Below are 5,947 nucleotides of genomic sequence, written 5' to 3'. Positions count from 1 at the left end.
GTCCCAACCCTTGAACTCAGCACCGCCTTCCTAACCTGCAATCTTCTTCCTGACCTCTCCGTCCCCACCTCCACTCTGGCCTATCACCCTCACCTTAACCTCCTTCCACCTATGGCATTTCCAACGCCCCTCCCCCAAGTCCCTCCTCCCTATCTTTTATCTTAGCCTGCTTGGCACATCTTCCTCATTCCTGAAGAAGGGCTCATACCCGAAACGTCGATTCTCCTGCTCCTTGGATGCTGCCTGACCTGCTGCGCTTTTCCAGCAACACATTTTCAGCTCTGATCTCCAGCATCGGCAGTGCTCACTTTCTCCTAGAAGACCTCTCCTGTGACCAAAGAAGATGGGAAGATTTTGTGAAAGACCCCAGCAATTTCCTCACCTTCCACCCTCGGCATTCTGGGATCAATTCCATTAGGTTCCAGGAGCTTGTCTACCTTAAACACCCAACACCACCTTTTTTATATTGACACACCCCAGAATATCAATATCCCTCCTGATACTCACCATCTCCTTCCCCTTCGCCAATACCAATGCCAAGTACTTATTAAGAACCACACCCACTTCCTTCAGCCTCACGGATAAATTATCTCCTTTCTCCTTGAGTGGATATACCCTTTCCCTAGCTACCCTCTTGGTCCTAATATATGTGTAAAATGTCTTGGGATTCTCCTTAATCCTCTTTGTCAAAGACATTTCCTGGCTCCTTTTAGCCTTCCTGATTCCTGAGGTGAGTTCTTTCTTGCTCTCATTGAATTCTTTAAGGGCTCTGTCTGTCTTCAGTTTCCTAAACCTTAGATCAGCTTCCTTTTTCTTTTTGACTAAGCTCTCAATTTCTCTTGTCATCCAAGGTTTGCGAATCTTACAATCCTCATCCTTCATTGTGACAGGAGCACGCAGGTCCTGAACTCTAATCAACTGGCCTTTGAAAGATTCCCACGTGCCAGAGGTGGATTTACCCTCAAACAGATGCCTCCAATCTACCTGCCCCAGCTCTTGCCTAATATTGTGGTAGTTATCCTTCCCTCAATTTAGCACTTTCACCTGAGAACTACTCTTATCGTTTTCAAATGTAACTTGAAATTTACGGAATTATGGTCACTGTTCCCAAATTGCTCCTCCACTAAAAGTTCAATCACGTGGCCGGGCTCATGACCTAATACCCCAGTACCGTTCCCCTTCCTAAGTTGGACCATTTACTATTTAAGTCGGAGAAAGTGAGGACTGCAGATGCTGGAGATCAGAGCTGAAAAATGTGTTGCTGGAAAAGCGCAGCAGGTCAGGCAGCATCCAAGGAGCAGGAGAATCGACGTTTCGGGCATGAGCCCTTCTTCAGGGAGAAGGGCTTATGCCCGAAACGTCGATTCTCCTGTTCCTTGGATGCTGCCTGACCTGCTGTGCTTTCCCAGCATCACATTTTTCAGCTATTTACTATTTAAATGGAGACACTTAATACATTCTCCTGGTCCAAGCTCCTGGCAATTTGTGAGTCGCAGTCATAGAGTCATCGAGATGTACAACATGGAAACAGACCATTCAGTCCAACCCATCCATACAGGGGAAATTAAAATCACCCATCACAACAGCACATTTTTCCACAATCTGTCCACACGGCTGTTCCTCTCTCTCATCCTCTGGCTGTTGGGAGGCGTGTAGTCCAATCTCATCAAAGTGATAGCCCCATTCCTGTTCCTGAGCTCTACCCATAATGCCTCACTGGGTACGCCCTCCCTCAGTACAGCTGGGATTGTCACTGGGTGAGCTCAATAACACAACTCCCCCATCTCTTTACAACCCTCTCAATCTTTCCTGAAACATTGAAATCCCAGAACACTAAGCTGCCCGTCCCTCTGTCAACCAAGTCTCCTTAATAGCTATAACACCACGGCTCTACATATTAATCCAGGCTCTAAACTCACCTGTGTTTCCTGTCGTACGCCTCACATTAAAGTACACAGAGCTCAGACCACCAGTCCTGTGGTGTTCACAAACCTCTTCCTGTGTGTACTTCCTCTCAGCCTTCCTGGCCTTAGTCCCTGACTCCTCCTCGGTTATTTCACTCACTTACCTGCTGTCCTCCCCTGCCACACTGCTTTAACCCCTCCAGAGTGGCACCAGCAATCCTCCCCGCCAGGATGTTGGTTCCCCTCCAGTTTAGGTGTATCCCGTCATCCTGTACCTGGAAGAGATGACACACATACCTGAAGCCCTCCCTCCTACACCAGCTCTTTAGCCAAGTGTTTATCTATCATCCTATTCCTAGCCTCACTAGCATGTGGCACAGGGAGTAATCCTGAGATTATAACCCTACAGCTCCTGAATTTCACCTTCTTACCAAACTCCCTTTGCAGGACCTCACCTCTCTTCCTGCCCATGTCGTTGAAACCAATATTGATCACAACCTCGCACTGCTCTCCCTCCCCCTTCAGAACGTCCTGTGTCCACTCAGAGACATCCTTGACCTTGGCACTAAGGAGACAACACACCATCCTGAGGTGTCGTGCCTGGCTACAGAAACATCTGTCTGTGCCCCTTACTATAGAGTCCCCTCTCACTACTGCTCCCCTCCCCTCCCCTTCACCGCTCCCTGCGGTACAGCAGAAGCAGAGATGCTGCCATTGACCTGACTCCTGCTGCGATCCTCTCCTCCTGTCCTTCTGTCCCATGAGCCTTGGTCACTGGGATGACATTACCCCTCCTCCCCCATTCCCTCCTGCAACTGACCAAGCTTATGGTCTTGAGGATTAGTTTATTCTTGGCTGTTTCTTTATGAGATGGATATCATCCTGTGACTTCAGTTGGCGAAGTAGTGTGTCCCTTAACTGACTGGAGTATACAAAATAGGACCCCTCAAAACCAGCGCTGCCTTCAGCAGGATCGTAGCTGTTGGTGTTTGTATTTCAAGTTCCACATTTCCATCCAGCCCTGATCAACTCGAATGTTGTTGGAGCTGCACCCATCCAGGCAAGTAGACATTCCGTTACACTCCTGACTTGTTCCTTGTAGATGGTGCACTGGCTCTGGGAATATGAGGTCCTTGTTATAAATTCCCAGCCTGTGGTCTGCACTCGACACTGGAGCCTTTATATGGCTATTCCGTTTCTGCTTGTGTTACCCTGTTGTCATTGTTTTCTTTGAATATTGCTTGAGATCTTGGATAGGGTTTGATTTAATGTCTCACGTGAAAGGTGCAGGTTCAGTTTCATTTTGAATCTGACAATGTAACATGGCCTCAGTTAAACATTTGACTGTGTCACTGCGGGGATGTGGTCAAGTTATGGACAAGCCCACAACAAACCCAGAATCTTTTGGTTTTTGGGAGAAGTGTGCTGGTTGTTATATAATCCTACACTCGGAATGAACAAAACTTACCATTCTTACCCATATTTCCTTGCCAGCTAGTGTTGTTGCTGTGTCATACGGTTGGAATTACTGCTTCAATAGCCTTCACACCCAATGGGAAAACACAAACCAGCAGACTGCTGTCTGACAGCGTGAGAAAACAGGATGTGCTGTTAGAACTTGGGTTCAGCATTTGGAAATTATTTTCACAATGGTTTTGCTGTGTGTTTGGAATTGAGACAGTTTGTCGCCTCTGGAGAGTGTAAATGTTTAGGTAGCAGGACAGTCTTTGGCTCCAGGACAGTATGAGGTTGGGAGCTGTGAAGGTGAGGGACAGAGTCCACATCTGAATCAGTTCCAGACTACATCTGTACAAGAGAATGGGCAGTAAGTCTGAAGAACACAGCTGCTCAGGAGAAAAGAAGATGCAGGTATGTATGCTTTGACCTTACAGATGGATAACTCCTTTGCCAAAAAACAAGTGTCCATGTATTCTGTCAGACTTGTGTCTGGAATGTTTGAGGTAAATGCTAGCTACCGTCATAATGGACTGCTGGCCACTGTCAATGTGATAGAATTAATGAGTAAAACAGTTTGACTTGGTATGCTTCCCTTTACTGGGTCTTTACCTTTTTTGGATGGGGTAGGGGGCCCAAGTAATCCTCATTCCTGTGTGTAAAAACAAAAGTATTGCAGAGAAATATTTCACCGTTGAGAACTGGGTAAAGGCATTGTCTTGTTTTGGAAACAAGTGCTATTGTTGAGTGGGTTTGCTCAGACCGTCGATGTTTACATTATTTCCAAGACTTGAAAGCTCAGGAGTCCGAAAGATGAATTGCTAGATTGATTTTTGACAGAACTCAAGTCTTCAGCCTAACAACTGATTTTTGAAACAGACCACTGCTACAGTTTAGTTTCAGTCTCCAGAACTTTCTATAAACTGACCCATTTGAAGTAAAGAGTGACTTGTCCAAGTGTTGGATGTAGCTGGTGGACAGACTAATCCTTGCTGACTGTCCTGTCTCTTCCCTGTCATTTGCTTCAGTCTTGAGTGGGCTACACCTTATAAATCAACCTCTCAATCAGACTGTAAATATTATACGTACTGATCATTTGGGACAAGTAATCCTTACACCTATTTATAGTGAAAACAGCCAGGAATTGGGAAGGATTTCCCATGTGCCAAGTAAATGAAAGGGTTGCTGATATTTGGACGGTGATCTGGACGTTTCCCAGAGTGGTTTCAATGTCTGGGTACCCTGCAGCAGGGCACCAGTTCCAGTGAATGTTTATCATAATGCTAAATAATGAATTGATCAGGTATGGGCTCATCGAGTGGGTCTGAATGGCCAACCACTTTTCCGGTAATATTTTTAAAGTTGCTCAGAAGAAATGGATAATCCAGAGCCCACCTGATCATTCTTGTTTGTGACCGTGTCTGAGATATGTATAGGTCTGAGACCTGTTAGAAAAAAGCATACAGTCACTTGCTGAATATGTTGATAAGGAAGGACACTTACTGCTGTAGCTGTGAGTGTTCATCACTCTCTTAGAACAATGGAACCCGGTCTCCAGTAAACCAATGTCTGTTTCCCGTGGTAATTCTGAAGGAAACCTGGATTACTGGAACCTCTGACCTTGTGTTTCAGGATTAGGGAGTGCGGTACAGTGGGATTAGGGAGCGGGGTATGGTAGGATTAGGGAGTGCGGTACAGTGGGATTAGGGAGTGTGGTATGATGGGATTAGAGAGTGCGGTACGGTGGGATTAGGGAGCAGGGTATGGTGGGATTAGGGAGTGCGGTATGGTAGGATTAGGAGTGCGGTACAGTGGGATTAGGGAACGGGGTACGGTGGGATTAGGGAGTGTGATATGGTGGGAATAGGGAATGCGGTACGGTGGGATTAGGGAGTGCAGTACGGTGGGATTAGGGAGCGGGGTATGGTGGGATTAGGGAGTGCGGTACGGTGGAATTAGGGAGCGCTGTACAGTAGGATTAGGGAGTGCGGTAGTGGGATTAGGGAGTGTGGTATGGTGGGATTAAGGAGTGTTGTACGGTGGGATTAGGGAGTGTTGCACCGTGGGATTACGTAGTGTGGTACGGTGGGATTAGGGAGTGTTGCACACTGGGTTTAGGGAGTACTGTACAGTGGGATTAGGGAGTGTGGTACGGTGGGATTAGGGAGTGTTGTACAGTGGGATGAGGGAGCGTTGCACAGTGGGATTAGGGAGTGTAGTACAGTGGGATTAGGGAGGGCAGTCTGATGGGATTAGGGAGTGTTGTACAATGGATTTAGGGAGCGTTGTATGGTGGGATTAGGGAGCGCGGTACAGCGGGATTAGGGAATGCTGTATAGTGGGATTAGGGAGTACAGTCCACTTGGATTAGGGAGCGTTGTACGCTGGGATTAGGGAGCGTTGTACGCTGGGATTAGAGAGTGTGATATGGTGGGATTAGGGAGTGTTACGCTGGGATTAGGGAGTGTGGTAGTGTGGGATTAGGGAGTGTGGTACAGTGGGATTAGAGAGTATGGTACAGTGGGATTAGGGAGTGTGGTACGCTGGGATTAGGGAGTGTGGTACGCTGGGATTAGGGAGTGTGGTAC

General features: G+C 47.1%; 1 protein-coding gene across 2 annotated transcripts in view; it reads left to right on the top strand.

Annotated features, from left to right (window-relative positions):
* LOC122556827 (NEDD4-binding protein 3 homolog) overlaps positions 1–5,947 on the top strand; it is a 123,868-nt gene that overhangs the window by 25,537 nt on the left and 92,384 nt on the right. The window contains exon 1 of one of the 2 annotated variants that reach the window (XM_043704047.1): positions 3,595–3,773. The exons of the other annotated variant lie outside the window; for it this stretch is intronic. The gene's annotated coding sequence lies outside the window, so the exon portion shown is untranslated. Of the gene's footprint in view, positions 1–3,594; positions 3,774–5,947 lie in introns of those variants that run through there. 2 annotated transcript variants of the gene reach the window in all.

The sequence above is a fragment of the Chiloscyllium plagiosum genome, chromosome 14 (genome assembly GCF_004010195.1).
Source record: "Chiloscyllium plagiosum isolate BGI_BamShark_2017 chromosome 14, ASM401019v2, whole genome shotgun sequence".
Lineage (NCBI taxonomy): Eukaryota > Metazoa > Chordata > Chondrichthyes > Orectolobiformes > Hemiscylliidae > Chiloscyllium > Chiloscyllium plagiosum.
This window is presented reverse-complemented; position numbering and strand designations above follow the sequence as displayed.